The sequence below is a fragment of the Kogia breviceps genome, chromosome 3, assembly GCF_026419965.1.
Source record: "Kogia breviceps isolate mKogBre1 chromosome 3, mKogBre1 haplotype 1, whole genome shotgun sequence".
NCBI lineage: Eukaryota > Metazoa > Chordata > Mammalia > Artiodactyla > Physeteridae > Kogia > Kogia breviceps.
The window spans coordinates 143,016,200-143,032,743 of NC_081312.1; positions in this window are offsets into that span (position 1 = coordinate 143,016,200).

The following is a 16,544-nucleotide window of genomic DNA, read 5'->3' on the forward strand; positions in this document are numbered from 1 at the left end:
AAACACGGTTAAGGCAGTAAGTTCTATGTTTATAAATCTAAACGTATTATAATGTATGATGGTCAGTATTATGTGTCAGTTAGGCTAGGCTACAGTTCCTAGTTATTCAGTCGAACACTAATGTAGATGTGGTTGTGAAGGTATTCTCTAGCTGTGATTGAAGTCCACAGTCAGTTTACTTTAAATAAGGAAGATTATCCTAGATAATCTGGGTAAGCTTGATTGAATCAGTTGAAAAGTCTTAAGAGCAGAGCTGAGGATTCTCTGAAGTAGAAGAAATTCTGCCTGTATACAGCACCTCAGGCCCTGTCTCCAGCCTGCCCTTCCTGATGGTCTGCCCTGTTGATTTCAGATGTGCCTAGTTATGGGTTGAATTGTGACCGCCCCCAAAATGCAGGAGTCCTAACCCTCAGTACCTGTTAATGTGACCTTTTTTCGGAAATAGGATCTTTGTAGATGATCAAGTTAAGATGAGGTCATTAGGGTGGGCCCTAGTCCAAAATGACTGTGTCTTTATAAAGGGGGAGATTTGGACACAGGGAAAGACATGCATAGAGGAAAGATGACATGCAGAATCAGGGAGAACACAGTCACCTACATGTGAAGGAATGATATATGTATCCATCTCCACATCCTCCTGTGATTCTGTTTCTCTGTTAAAACACTAACTCATGCACCAAATGAGAAGGGGTACCACTTTTGGGTGGTATCCCTGGGTTTGATCCTGGAACAGAAAGAGAATATTAAAGGGAAAACTGGTGAAACCCAAATAAAGCCTGGAATTTAGTTAATGTACAACTGTTGGTTTCCCAAATGTACCCTGGAGGAGGAAGCTGTGTGATGGTATATGGGAACTCTGTACTATTTTTGCAACTCTTCTGTAAATTAAGCAGTATTCCAAAATAAAACGTTTACTTTTAAAAAGGCAACCTGGATCCAACACTTAACAGTTGTGCGACCTTGGGAAACTTATTTAATCTTTCAGGGCATCAGTCTTGTTTTTTGTAATATGGGGGTTAAGTATACAACCTGCCCGTAGGGTTGTTATAAGGATTAAATGAGTTAAAAACACACAGACTGGGCTTCCCTGGTGGCGCAGTGGTTGAGAGTCCGCCTGCCGAGGCAGGGGACGCGGGTTCGTGCCCCGGTTCGGGAAGATCCCACGTGCCGCGGAGCGGCTGGGCCCGTGAGCCATGGCCGCTGAGCCTGTGCTCCGCAACGGGAGAGGCCACAACAGTGAGAGGCCCGCATACCGCAAAAAAAAAAAAAAAAAAAAACACACAGACTGCTTAGGAAAGTGCCTGGCACAAGGTAAGTGCTTAATAAGGGTTAGCTCTAATTATAATATTTTTGTTTTATTCTATATACAACTTGTTCTCCATGGCTGCTTGCTCACTGTGTGGTAATCCCATAGACGAGTGTTTTTCTAAATTGAGTGTAGGCTTGTTATAAGACTACCCATTGGAGGGTAAGAAGAAAAAGTAGAACTTCTGTTTACTTGCTGTATTTATTTCATTCTTTTAAGTTTTCTATATCTGTGTATGTGCCATAATGCATGTTTTAATCCAGTGTAACATATGCCTTTTTTATTGATAGAGTAAATAGTCAAAAAGGCATGGGGAACAGTACTGTGCTCTTAAGGCAGGGTACACTCTTGCATCCATGTGCCGTTCTTTGGGCTCAAAGACATAGCCACTTAGGCAAACTAATTTTGCATTAAACCCGAATCCCTAAGCTATTTAAATCTGCATGAAAATAATCTTTTAGCTCAGAAGGCTGAAAATGTTGAGGTTGATTCAATATGTATTTACGACCCAGTGTTTCTTCAGCCTGAATTATTTCAATTTGTTCCATTACTGGACAAAATCTCTCCACTTGCTTTTTTTTTTTTGCGATACGCAGGCTTCTCACAGTTGAGGCCTCTCCCGTCGTGGAGCACAGGCTCCGGACGCGCAGGCTCAGCGGCCATGGCTCATGGGCCCAGCCGCGGATCTTTCTGGACCGGGGCACGAACCCGTGTCCCCTGCATTGGCAGGCGGACTCTCAACCACTGCGCCACCAGGGAAGCCCTAGCCCTTCAAGGTTATTCTTAATGCCAGTATATAAAACCTGACATGTTCAGACTAGCTAGAAGAAAGTCCAGCTTGAATTACTCAAAGATCTTTTAAAATAGTTTTATTATTTTCAGTTTTTATCAAAAACTTCACCTGAGCTAAGAAAATGCTACAGGTAAAGTCTACTGGAGATGGAACAGATAAGAATATGTTTTATTTAAATGGTGCCTTTTACATACTTGAACTCTCTCTAGTGTTTCATGTGGACAAATGTGAGTTCCATAGTCTTACGACATTTTCATTCATTACTGAATAACTTCTTTAATATGAAGATAGAAACTTAAACTCTAGTCCAAAACCTTAATCAGAATTTGAGATAGTGAGAGTAAAATTTGTCGTGAACCTTGTCTTCCCAATTAGAAAGATGGGAGGGTCCATTTTTATATCACACATATTTGATATAAATGACTTGATATTTGTAGAGGCTTATCAGTGGGAATAACAACACTCTTACTACAAGATTCAAAAGGGAAATAATATTATATGAAACTGTTTTACTTTAAAACCAGCAAAAAAATGTATGGAATCAGATTTCATTTTGGAATTTTTTTACTAGTGTCAACAATTCATATAATTTCTTCGTAAAAAAAATAATTTGGTCTGTAAACACCTGCAGGTCTCTGGAACATTTACCCCAGTACCTGACTCTAAGTTTGTTGCAAGTTCAGATGTTCTCACAGATTGTGACATATCTTCTTTGTATTATGAGCAAACAGCATCTGTGTATTTAGGATCAGCCTGAAAGGGAAGCACATGAGCTCTCTGAACATACACTCAGCTGTCCTTGAGGTTGGGGACATACAGGGGCTCTTGGTCCAGTTCCTGTAGAGTTTCAATAGCTTTCCCTCTATGTTAGAAAAGGCAGTAAGTCCACTGCTAAAGGATACATGCTTATTTCAGTTTACTGCAGAGATCTCGAGTGACCAAGATAAGTCACCTGCCCAAAGTCCCACAGCTGGGACTTCACATGTCTACACCACCCTACATGTGAAGATATAGTGTATTTGGATGTGGCTGTGGACTCTGGTCAGTTGAGGGAAGAGGACATGCTAATAGTGCAATGGGACCCTAGAGAGGTGTGAGGGAGATATAGAGAGAAATCCACTTTTCATTTTGTCCACGGCCAGACCACATCTGGACTTCAGCTCTTGTCTGGGCTGCAGAGCTTTGCTTCCCACGTGGCTCCCTTGTACATACCTTCTTGGTGAATGATTAGAAGAGGTGTATCAATATTTTCCTGAACCATGTTGCCTCTCCAATCATTAACGTGGCCCTTCATCTCCTGTCTTGTTGTCAACCAATCTTCTCCGCTTTGAAGCCAGTTGTGAAAGACATAAAGTCCTAAGAATTACTTCTCAACCCTAGGTCTTTCCTAGAACATGTCAGAGGTGATCTGTTTGAAAGGCACCCATCCACCTGTCCATCCAGGAGCTGGACCTGGGCCCACATGGACTCTTCACATCTAATCCATCCTCACGGGCCTCCTGCCCCACCTCCCACCTCTGACCCAGTCACTTCCCTGCTTAAACCTTTCATGGTTCCCCACTGACTCCAGGAAAAGGTCTGCGTTTCTTACTCTGGACACTCCAGGACACCCCAGGATACCCAGGACACCCATCTGCCCTTCCAGATGTAGCTCCCTTGTATCCTCCACAGCCAGTCAAATGGAAAGCTTTGTGGCTCCCTCCACATACTGTTTTCTGCATTGGGGCTTTGTTTTTCTTGCTCCCATGTGGGATGCTCTGGCTTGTCCATCTCTGCATATCTAAATTCTACTCATTTTTTGATGACTTCCCTGGTGACACAGTGGTTAAGAATCCACCTGCCAGTGCAGGGGACACGGGTTCAAGCCCTGGTCCGGGAAGATCCCACATGCCACGGAGCAACTAAGCCCATGTGCCACAACTACCGAGCCTGCACTCTAGAGCCTGCGAGCCACAACTACTGAAGCCCACGTGCCTAGAGCCCGTGCTCCACAACAAGAGAAGCCACCGCAATGAGAAGCCCATGCACTGCAAGGAAGAGTAGCTCCTGCTCACCGAACTAGAGAAAGCCCATGCACAGCAATGAAAACCCAACGCAGCCAAAAAATAAATAAATAAAAAATTTAAAAAATAATTCTGCTCATTTTCAAGTCCCCAGATCAAAAGCCAGCACCTCCATCCAGCTTCCCTGGGCTCACAGCTGTGAGTCTCCCTGACAATAGTAGGGCCCATGGAGTCCTCTGAGACCTTAACATGGAGGACCTCATTTCATCCTCACAAACTGGGAGGCAGAGACTGGTCTCAAGTGACAAAACTGAGACTTAACAGGTTAACTTGCCGGAGGATCTTGAGCTATGAGCGCTGGAACCAGCATAGGAACCGAGGGGTGTCTGAGTTCACAGCCTAGGTTTCTACCATTCTGGGATGCTCCAAGGCCCTCAGTCATCCTGTAACTGGTGTCTCTCCCACTGTAAAAGGCTGTCACATCCTGGTGAGTGGGAGAATGTCCAACTCACCCCTGGTTTCTCTGCTTAGTCTAGTATGAATGGGGTGCTGGATACAAATGCGAGGAAAAGGTGACATCCTTCTCTGTGGATGGGCAGCAGCACTTGTGACTGGGGTTCCGTTGTGGCCCTCTCGGTGGTGGGATTTGTTCCCTCCCTCCTCCTCAGGTGCCCTGAAATGCTTCCCGTCCCTTGCCATCCTGTCTACTCCTCTGTCTGCCCAGCTGTCACGGGGCAGAAAGTGGGCTCTCTCAGAGACCCCACAGCCCTCACCTTCTCTGCTTCCATCCAAGGTGGTCTGAACCCTTTTTCACCTGTGAGTCTTTCCTTTTCTGGGCACCTCCAGGCTGCGGTATTCATCTTTTCCTCTTGTAGCACTATGATTTTGTCATACTCTGATGGGAAATAAAGTCCAGCCTTGCTGCTGTGGAAGAGTACAGCAGCTACTTTGATCTCTGCCTCTTAGATGCTTCCAGCATTCCCAATTGGTACTGTGTCCAGGCTCTGAACTATGGTCAGTCATGTAATTGATCCATCTCTCCATTAATGCATATTTATCAAGATCTTATCATATGTGGGGTCCTGATGAGGCTGCAGTGAACAATGAGTAATGTCCCTGTCTGCAGGGACCCTTACATTTTAGCATAGTGTCCTATAATTGGTTTGTGGGTGTCACCTTGTCTCCTCATCTAGACTTTTAATTCCTTCTGGCTAGAACCTTATTTTCTGGTCCTTTTGTGGCCTCTGCACAGCTTAATACAGTGCCAGGTACAACATAGAAACAGTAGCAATGGATAATGGATAGTGAGTTATAGAACATTTTTAGTTTAAGAAGCATGTTTCATATATACAATCACATTTTTAAACAGAATCCTTAGTAGGTAGGACAAAACTGAAGAATGTTGGTTCTGAGTAGTTTAATGATGTCACAGTTCTTAAAATCCATATTCAGTAAATGTTGTTTGGCATTTTTAAAATGGGAATAGGAGAAACTGCCTTTCCTGTTCTCTTCAAAGCAAGGAATTTATATGCACTGAACCTTATATAAATGTTAGAAATATTTATTTTTATACAACATGCATGTGTTTAAAAAGAATAATGTGGAATGCCTTAGAGTAAAAAACCCCTGTCCTCGTCCTCTTCCTTATTCCCTGTTATACTTCCCAGAAGCAATCAATTTGAATTTTTTGTTTTTGTTCTTTTGCATGAGAGAGAAATGTAAATAATTGTGAACAGAGGGCAGATGGTAGTAGATTGTACATGTGGCCACAGATTCCTCATCCTCTTTTTTTTTTTTTTTTGCGGTACGTGGGCCTCTCACTGTGGTGGCCTCTCCCGTTGCGGAGCACAGGCTCTGGATGCGCAGGCCCAGCAGCCATGGCCCATGGGCCCAGCCGCTGTGCGGCACGTGGGTCCCTCCCAGACCGGGGCACGGACCGGGGCACGAACCCGCGTCCCCCTCATCAGCAGGCGTACTCTCAACCACTGCGCCACCAGGGAAGCCCTGGAATTATAATTTTAAAAGAAACAAATGAATATGTGATATCCTAGGAACAAAGGAGTCAATGTTGCATTCCATCAGAGACAACATTGTGAAGAAAATAAAAGAAAGGGAAGATGGATACATCCCAGTTATCCTTTGTACTAGTTGGGATTAGGAAGCATTTGCAAGGGATTGGAGCTAATGGATACAGTGCTCAGAGCAGCAGGATGGCACCCTGCGTGTGGACACATCTGGAACTTCGTGTACATCTTCTTTGTGAAAGAAGAAAACTGGGAAACAAGATAGGTAGGGTTTCTATTTTAAGCCAGAGCAAAAGAAAGGAAAGCAGTGAACTGTAACCCTCCACCTCTGGGGTCACAACCTTTCAGCCTAAGAATAATGTTGTCCTTCCTTCTACTTTTCTCCGTGACTCACAAGTTACGACATTACACCACAGCAAGCAAACTTAGCTGTTTTGTATATGATTACTATTGCATTTATTTATTGGAGAAGGAAACTGGCAGTAGCATTTATATATGTATTTATTTACTTGTATTATATTTCAGTAAATTTTTTATGAGACTGTACAGGTTTAGAGTATTTTCCCCAATATTAGGTTTCCTATATATCCTATTCTTTTTATTACACAAAATTCCATAGCTTGGTGGTTTTACAAGCACAAGTGGCATGAAGGATGAAGCTTTGTTATACTGGTCTGGCTCACTTACTTTTTTTCTTTGTCTGCTCCTTCCTCTCTCTTTTTCTCTCCCTCTCCTCCTCTTCTGTTCATGTTTTATTGACTTTCAGCTTTTAGAGATTTTGTTCACTTTCTTGTGATCTCAGCAATACTTTTAGAGTCATGTTTGTTGTAATTTATGTGAGACTTAATTTAAGCTTCAGAATATTTGAGCCACACTGCTCCCAGAAGTGAATGTCTCTATCTACTTTTCATCTTGTGTAAATGTGTTGAAATCTCTCATCCATCCATGGTCCCTTCTGATTCTTTTCATTGTTGTTGACTTTGTCGTTTTTCATGTCTTTAGTTTCATCTTACTGTAGTCTCTGGAGAAAGAGGAGATAAACGTATGTGTGTTCATGCATTATTCTGAACCACAAAACAGAACAGTTTTTTCAAACTTAAGATTTAAATATGCTGTTCTTTGTTCTTCAGTGGTTTTAGTTGAAGACAACAAAAAGACAGATGAAAAATCATTAGAAATGTCAACCTAAGTTCTAACAAAAACAAAATTGCCAGTTAGTTGAAAAACTTCAGAATGATGGAAAAAAAATAACACTGCTAGAAAGTAATTTCCAAAGATTTTCAAGGCTTTTTTCAAAAGTAAGTCTAACTTGTACATAGAGGATCACTGTCTACATATTGATTTATTTAAAATATCTTACTTGTTTGAATAAATGATCCTACAAGGTAACACTTTATCTTGGAATGACCTTTGGGTTTTTGTAATATTAATCATCCTTGTTCACTGAGGTTATGAGTTACTCACATGACCATAGCTATAAAGGCTTCTTAAAAATAAGTTGAAAGGTTGCACTTTCCTGATTCTAATATCTGACAAGTCCATGCTTTGAGCAGCATACTTTTCAGTTGATAATAATACCTGTGCATTCATTTAACAGGGACATTTAGAAATATGCTTTAAAAAAATCTGCAAAAATAGGATTCCCCACTAGCAGTATTTGTATAATTTAATACTGTAGAAAAAAATGGTGATTAAGAGAAGCTCTAGGATAAATAAGCGAGTTTCTTTTTGCCCATATACCTCAATAATAGATAGTTATCATTGTTTTAGCTGCCTGGCACCCAGAGCCCTTTGTCACAGTGGCCCAAATTACTTTCAGAACAATAGCCCTTCTACATATATGCAGAGAGATGACATATCAGTGGCATGCTCTTCCTTTCAGAATCTAAAGGCTCTGTTTGTCACATTCTTTAGGTCCAAATCCTGGTAGCAGACAAGAAGTCCTAAGGCTTATGCTTAGCTAATAAGTCTCTCTGTCTGTCTGTCTCTCTGTCATACACACACACATACACGCACACACACAAACAAACCTGGGACTTTGAATTTAGACTGAGTGTCACAAGGTTGAGATAAATGACTGGAATCTTTTAGTCAGTCAATGACCTACCAAGGCCTTTGAGTTTTCTTGCCACTAGAATGTTTGAAGATGTCTATTTCTGTATCCTCCTCCCTTGGTTTCTTCAGTTCCCTTTTCAGTCATGTGAGCTTCTTTCCTGTACATTCTTTCTGCCTGAACTACCTTGTTATTTTCTGTTGTTTGCTAACAAAACACTTTAATGTGATTCACCTTATAACAAAATATGATCAAGGGTCACAGGCCACCAAGCAGTGTTCTAGTAAGTGATGTCAGTAACATCCGTCAAACTGGCTTAGCTCCATGAGCTGGAAATGTCGTATCAAGCAGACAAGAAGACTGTCCTCATCCCTGCTGGTGTTCAGAACCACAGAAGTTATCTGACACAGCAGAATTGAACACTACTCCACTTCTATTCCTTTTTCAAACTTGGAATAGGAATCCAATTCTGCACAAGAAACTTCTCAGAAACAGAGGGTACCACATTGGTACAGCCATTAATTCCCTTTAGCCAGCCTAAACAGAGTAGAGAGGCTGAACTCGTTTGGTAGAATAGTTTCTACTTCCCTATATTTTCTGTTACCTCTTTAAATTTTAAAATAATTTAAAATTATGAGACATTTCAACCTATAGAAAATAGCATAATCTGTTTACCAGAGCTTGTTCAGGAGCTTGTAACAAAAAAGGAAAAATAGTGACTTTAAAACGTTAATTTTTCTGTCATAACAAGAAGTTTGGAGGGAGGCAGTCCAAAGGTGATGGGATAACTTACAAAGCCTGCAAGGACCAGATTTCTCTCTTGCTCTTCCTCAACCCTTAGCATCACCTTAAGTGGTTTCAATTCTCATGATCTGAAGATGGCTGCTGCCACTGTCACCTTTTCTGTTCCAGGTAGGAAGAAGACAGAAAAGGGCCTTCTCCATACGCAGAACCTTGTTATTGTTGTTTTATTGCATCAGGAAGCCCTTCCCTGAGACTTTTGCCCACCTCAGTTTTGCCAGAATACTATCATATTGCCATTCCAGGTTACAGGAAACTTTGGAAGGGTGGCATTACCATCCTCATCAAAATTGGGGTTCCACTGATAAGAGAGAGCATGGACATTGAGCAAGTGATCCACCAATGTCTGCTTCCACCTACTACCAGGATTTAATAGACGTTAATATTTTGCAAATTTGCTTCATATTTTTTGTTTTCTTTTAAAGATATAAAACATTACAAATAAAGCTAAAGACCCATCTCCTCTTCTTCCTCCCTTCCATCCCACAGGTAACCAGTAACCTTAAGTTGGTGTGTGTAACTCCTAGAAAGATTTTTATGCTTTTATCACATAAAGAGGTTTGGTTTCTGATAACAACTGGGCTAAGTATTTCAAGCCCTTCCTTGTGATAAATGCATATAAATGCTATCTAAAATATATATGTGTGTATATATATATATTTTTTAATTCCCCCTAAATCCTATTTTAAAATCTAGTAAAAATGTTACAGAAATGAAAAGATCATAAAGAAGGATCAGAACAGAATTGAAGGAAAAGGAAGAACTGGGGAGGTCAGTTGAACACCAGCTGCCCTCAGTATGAGGCAGCCTTTACTAGTGCCCTGGGGTTGGGTTCAGGGCAGATTTACTTCCCCTGGTTTATCTTCCCCTGAGGGTGTGGTCTTTTGAAAGCATCTTGATAAGGAAGAGGGTTTTCTATTAGATTCCCAGGCTCAGGGTGAGCCCTGGGTCATTACTTCCTTTTTTCTTACTTCATGAGGCTACCAAAACAGAAGTCCAAGTTTGCCTAGATTAACCAAAGCCCTCAGGGCAAAAGCAGTTTCAAGGCTCAGGTATCCTACTTGCCCAGATAAGCTATCTAAGGTGAAGGCAAGGACAAATTAACACTAGAAGAGCTAGTAATATTTGCAACTTCTCAGGCATGTTTTCCCTAACCTTATGATTTCCTTCCTTCTATGTTCTTTGAAATTTACTGTTTTCTTTGCCTGATTTCTTTGTTTAATTTCTTATTTCATTGATTTTTTTCTTTATTATTTCTTCTGTATAAGTACTGCTTTATCTACATCCCCAAACTTTTGTTATATAGTATTTTATTGTGATTTATTTCTAAAACATTTCTAGTTTCTTTGACCTACAAATTATGTATAAATATGTATATATTTAGAAACATATATAAGAAATATATGATACATTCAGAAAAGTGCATAATTATAAAAGGGTAGCTGTATAAATGTTCACAGAATGAACATATCCATGTAAATACCATCCAAATCAGGAAGTAAAACAAATTTCTTACTATCTTTGTCTTTTAATTCAATTGTTTAGTCCCTTTACATTTAAGGTAATTTCTTCTAAGTTACAAAATTTCTTTTAAGCATATTTATAAACTTTTCTTTTAGAATTGTTTTATTATCAGAAATTATTTTAGTTCTAAGCCCCATAATTATTATATTTGACAACACTTCCTCATGAAGGATAACTTATTTGTGAGTTTTTAAGTTTTGGATCATGAATTCATATTCAGCATGTTTTCTCTGTGAGAATATGGTTTGCATATTCAGCATGCAAACGAGGTTGAGGAAATACCCCTTCACAATGTTTTTGTGTTTATTCCTGCTAGGCAATGTAAATTTGAACACTTAATAAGACATAGGCCAGGGATTTTGATTTCTCAGTTGAATTAGTCTGGATCTAATCAGGAGACAGAAACCACTCAGTAATTTACATAGGTTAGTTTAAGGAATTATTAAGGTATGATAAGAGAGTACTAAAATATATAAACAGAATGCTGAAAGGAAGGACAAACTTGGGCTGAGGGCCCTTCCCAAGGCTGGGGTTCACATCTCATTGGTGCGATGTGGTTAAGCTCACAGGAAGGCAGAGAAGCTCAATGGGCTAAACTCAAGCGGATGCACAGTTGTTGGGCAAGCAGGAAACAACTCTCTGGGGTGCAGGCATGTCAAGGCTGTTATGTGGGTGCACACAGCGATCTGGAATGCCTCTGTGGGCAAGAAGTTTGGAGCACATGGTATCTGTGCCAGGAGGGCCATGGAAAGGTGGCCTCCAGGCCTTGGCTGGGGCATTGAGGTCACTGAAGGGGTGGGAAGAACACCACTGGATGTCGCACACACCCCCACTGCTGACACAGCACACAACAAGAGCAAGAAAAAGCCAAACCCAGCACACAGGAACCAGAAGCCCCCTTCCTCCTGCAATGTCCCTCCAGCGCCCTCTGCTGACAAAGCATTGTATCATGTTTACTGTAAAGGAGAAATGCTTAAGGAGTCCGGTCCATCTGTTTTCACGGTCCAGGTACTAAAAGTTGAATTTGTATCTGAAAGGTAATATATTGGTAAGTGCCCCATCAGGACTGACATTTTTCCTTACCCAGAATGTGGGTGAATACACACTTCCTTGATCTCTGTGCCAATGGGTACATTATTGTTAGTCTGACTTTCTCTGAAGGTGCTGCCCTTTGAGAGTCCTGTCTCTATGCAGGTGTCCTCTTCCCACTCCCCACTGCAGGTGGATTCAAAGTCTTCTTTCCTGTACCCACACGGGCTTTAAAACCCAAACTCCCTGGAAACTTATATCAATATCACCTCATCCAGTTGACTAGCTGCTTGGTCATCATATCACTTACTACTTTTCTTTTATGTTCTTTCTTCATGATGATCAGTTGGAAATTTCCCTTTCTGGCTGTGAACTCAGCTGTGCACTAAAAACAAGGAGGCATGCGTTACACCCAGAATTTCTAACTGGTCTTAGAGGGAAAGTTTTCAGTCTGTATTACTCTGGCAGTTTAACAATACCTGTTCTTGTTCTTTCTTCAGTTTTCTTTTGCAACTTTCTGGACCTGGTAACTTCTTGAGAGACATGCTAGAAGGTTTTAGACGTAAATAAAATAATCCTCACTACAAACTGCATGATACTAAAAGTATATCAGCTGACGACAGCTGCTAATTTCAGGTGATTAATGAACTAGAGTATCTTAGGCATGGTGGAGTGGCTTGTACAGTGGTTGTTCCAAGTGATTTTCATGTGTGCATTTTAAAAACACTCCAGAGACAGATTCATGTTGGCAAGGAGGAATTTTAATTTCCACCTCAGGATTCTGCATACTTTGGTGGGTGTGTAACCAATTTCCATTTCATTATTTATATAAGATGTCACTTACCTCGTTCTTAATAACTGGAACTATATATCTGATTTCTTTCAGCAGTATATTAACATAACATATAGGTTGTGCTATAAATTGGCCTTCTCCTTAGTCTAATTTTAGAGGTTGGTATATTACTTTACCAGAGAAACTAATGCTGTGTTAAATTTAAGGAGGTCCTCCTCTGAGCTCCTGACACATTTTTGCATACATCTAGACTACATCACATATCAATTGATCGTGATTTTTGTTTGCTTGTCTGACATTTCCTTTCTATTAGGAGATCTTTGAGGTTGGGGTTTTGTCATCTGCTGCAGGGTCTAGCACAGCTGAGAAAGGAGGTGATAAATATTTGTTGAATGAATAAATTTTTGCCTGGGGTTGTCCAGCTAGGAGTAACTCAGCATAACATATTTGGGAAACCACCATACTCAAGGAGTTTATCTGGAGCAAAAGGCACGTGAGAGGATTGTAGCTGTGTAAATAAGCAGAATCCACATCTTGGAATATCTTGTATACCATGCTAAGATTTGGGAATTTTCCTAAGGGCACAGGGAGCCATTCAGGAGTTTCTGGAAAGAGACCTTTTCAGACACACATTTTGGAAAGATTATTCTGTTGGTTTTATGTAGATCATGTCACTATATAAATGGCTCTCCTTAAATATTGGTGGAATGAGAATGCATGAAAGAATGAATTAGGGAGGTGCACTGTGGCTTTGTACAAGTGAGCTTTCCTTTGGTTTTATTTACTGAGACAGAAAACTTGCTTGGAAGGTGTCAAGGGTTGAATCGTGTCTCCTCCCCTACCTCAACTCATATGTTGAAGCCCTAATGCCCAGAACCTCAGAATGTGATTGTATCAGAGATTAGGGCTTATAAAGAGATAACTAAGTTAAAATAAGGGCATCAGGGTAGACCCTAATTCAATCTGACTCATCTCCTTCTAAGAAGAGAAGTTGGGACACACAGACACCAGCATGCACGTGCACAGAGGGACAATCATGTGAAGAGACAGTGAGGAGGTGCCACCTGCAAGCCAAAGAAAGGGCCTCCGGGAAACCAACCGGGGTGACGCCTTGATCTTGAACTTCCAGCCTCCAGAACTGTGAGAAAATAGACTTCTGTTGTTTAAGCCACCCATCCTGGAATTTTGTTATGGCAGCTCTAGCAGACTAATAGAGAAGGTTTTATAGGCTGGCCAGTGTAGCAAATTTTAATTTCAATTATGTAATAAAGTGTTATCAACTATAATCACCATATTTTATTATACATTAGATTCTGTCATATATTAATACCTGCGTGGTTCAACAATAAAAAAGATCTTTAAGTATCACTGGGAAATTAATCATTTCAACTCTATCATAATGTATGAAACAACAATCAAAACAAAAAGATATTCGTGCAATTGAAGGGCTTATGATTACTAAAATGTTACAAAGATCACACTCCATTGTACATCTACCTACCATTAGCCTGGCCACACACATGACCTGAGACTGATTTGCTCAAAGATCTCAGACTTGATGTACCTTCCCTCTGTCCCACACTTCCTGTCTGTTAATTCTCCCACTCTTCTCAGCCTCCTGGCCTGGCTCTCCACTTGTCAGGAGCAATCCTCCCAGATGGTTCCGTTCATTGGCCTTTGGACAGAGTGCCATCCCTCATCTGTAGGCATTGTCATGTACAACTTCCTTGTCTTTACTTCTTACCTGAAGCAGCTTAAAGTCCAAAGGCCATTCCCTCTAATACTTTATTTGCAATGAATCTCAAGGTCCTTGCCTCCTGTCCCCTTTGCCCCACCCACATGCTCAAACTCTATTACTGGATAAATGCAACAAGACTTCTCTGTACCTACCTCCAGGCTGCTGAATGGGGCTGAAAGAAAAACACGTACTCAACCACAGATCCTTGCCCCTATTACTAATCTCTATCCTCACCCATGTCTTCATCACTCTACGGACAAACCTCTCCATTTCCTGGTCAGCTCTCTCCACTTTACCAGAGAAGCCTTCTCAAACCCTGTTCACACTCCTCCTCAATGGAAGACACCCTCACTCCCCTACCCACCCTTTATTCTCACCAGATGACTTCACCTCCCACTTCAGTAATAGCTAATGTTTGTTGAGCACCTGCTCTCAACCAGGCCTCAATCCAGGCTCCGGGGATACTGCAATGGAGACACAAAGAACTGACCGTATGGTTTATGTTCCAGTAGAAGGAGATGGATGATAAACAGATGACCACACAGAACGCCATTAGCTGTGATAATGTAAAGAAAAGTTAAGTAGGATATGGGGTGAGGAAGAGGGATGAGGTGCTCTTTTATTTAGGAGGAGTCACGGAAGGCTGTACAGGGAGCAAGTTATGTGTTTATCTGCAGGAAGGAAACGTAAACAAAGCCTCCAGCATGGAAACAAGCTAGGTGTGTGGGGAAAACAGAGATGGGGCCAGGCAGCTGGAACAGAGTGAGGGAGAGAGTAAGAGGAGATGGGATCACGCAGGTGGGGAGGGAGTAATAACATAGGGTCTAAACGACCATTGTGAAGATTTGGCTTTTTCTTGGAGGGACCTGGGAGCCATTGGAGGGCTTTCTGCAGAGGAGTGACAAGCTCTATTTTAGGTTTTAGAAGGATCATTCTGGTTGCTATGTGGAGAAGTGACTGAGATAAGAGTAGAAGCATGGGTTTCAACGATGTCAGGATTGTGTTGTCCCTTTGGGGAACGGTGAGTATATTTTTTGTTGCACAAAGGAAATTCGCAATGGCTTTGGTGGTGGGAACAATGAGGAGAATTTAAGTCAGGAAGGAAGAGAACGTGTGGATGTTGGGAAGCCTATGGAAATCCATTAGGGTGGACAGTTCTTGCTTCTGTTGCTGTCCAGTGTGGAATTCTTTCCCAATGAGGGAAAGGAGGGTCCTTCATTGTGTGAATGTAGTTGGAATGTGGGGCTCAGATTCCCTTTAAAGAAGCTCCTGGCAGCTAGAGAGTGGGCTGGAGACCTAGGCATTGCCAACTGGATGCCCACACCCAGAACCTTCAATCTCGATGGAATGATACATAGAAGACACTCCATCAGCTGAGAAATTCTTCATGGTGGCTGCAGCAAGGTGAGAATCCTGCTGGTGGTGATGATGCCAAAGGCAGTACTATCTCAAGCTGAGTCCTCTCTGGTGGCAAGGCAAGGGGTCCTTGCTTGGGCTTTCTTCCCCATGTCTTGCCCTATGCAGGACTGGATTTCCATGGCCTTCAGTGTCAGTTCTGTTGCTTGCAACCAAGAACACTGCAGATGCTATGGAAGATTTTTTTTACCCAAGAATTTTGCAAAGTACTACTTTCTAAAGAAAGTCCATTCTTTTTTTTTTTAAACATCTTTATTGGAGTATAATTGCTTTACAATGGTGTGTTAGTTTCTACTGTATAACAAAGTGAATCTGCTATACATACACATATATCCCCATATCTCCTCCCTCTTGCGTCTCCCTCCCACCCTCCCTATCTCACTGCTCTAGGTGGTCAAAAAGCACCCAGCTGATCTCCCTGTGCTATGCGGCTGCTTCCCACTAGCTATCTGTTTTACATTTGGTAGTGTATCTATGTCCATGCCATTCCCTCACTTCGTCCCAGCTTACCCTTCCCCCTCCCCGTGTCAAGTCCATTCTCTACGTCTGCATCTTTATTCCTGTCCTGCTCGTAGGTTCTTCAGAACCTTTTTTAAAAAAATATTCCATATATATGTGTTAGCATACGATACTTGTTTTTCTCTTTCTGACTTTCTTAACTCTGTATGATAGACTCTAGGTCCATCCACCTCACTACAAATAACTCAATTTTGTTTCTTCTTATGGCTGAGTAATATTCCATTGTATATATGTGCCACATCTTCTTTATCCATTCATCTGTTGATGGACACTTAGGTTGCTTCCATGTCCTGGCTATTGTAAATAGAGCTGCAGTGAACATTGTTGTACATGACTCTTTTTGAATTATGGTTTTCTCAGGGTATTTGCCCAGTAGTGGGATTGCTGGGTCATATGGTAGTTCTCTTTTTAGTTTTTTAAGGAACCTCCATACTGTTCTCCATAGTGACTGTGTTAAGTTACATTCCCACCAACAGTGCAAGAGGGTTCCCTTTTCTCCACACCCTCTCCAGCATTTATTGTTTATAGATTTTTTGATGATGGCC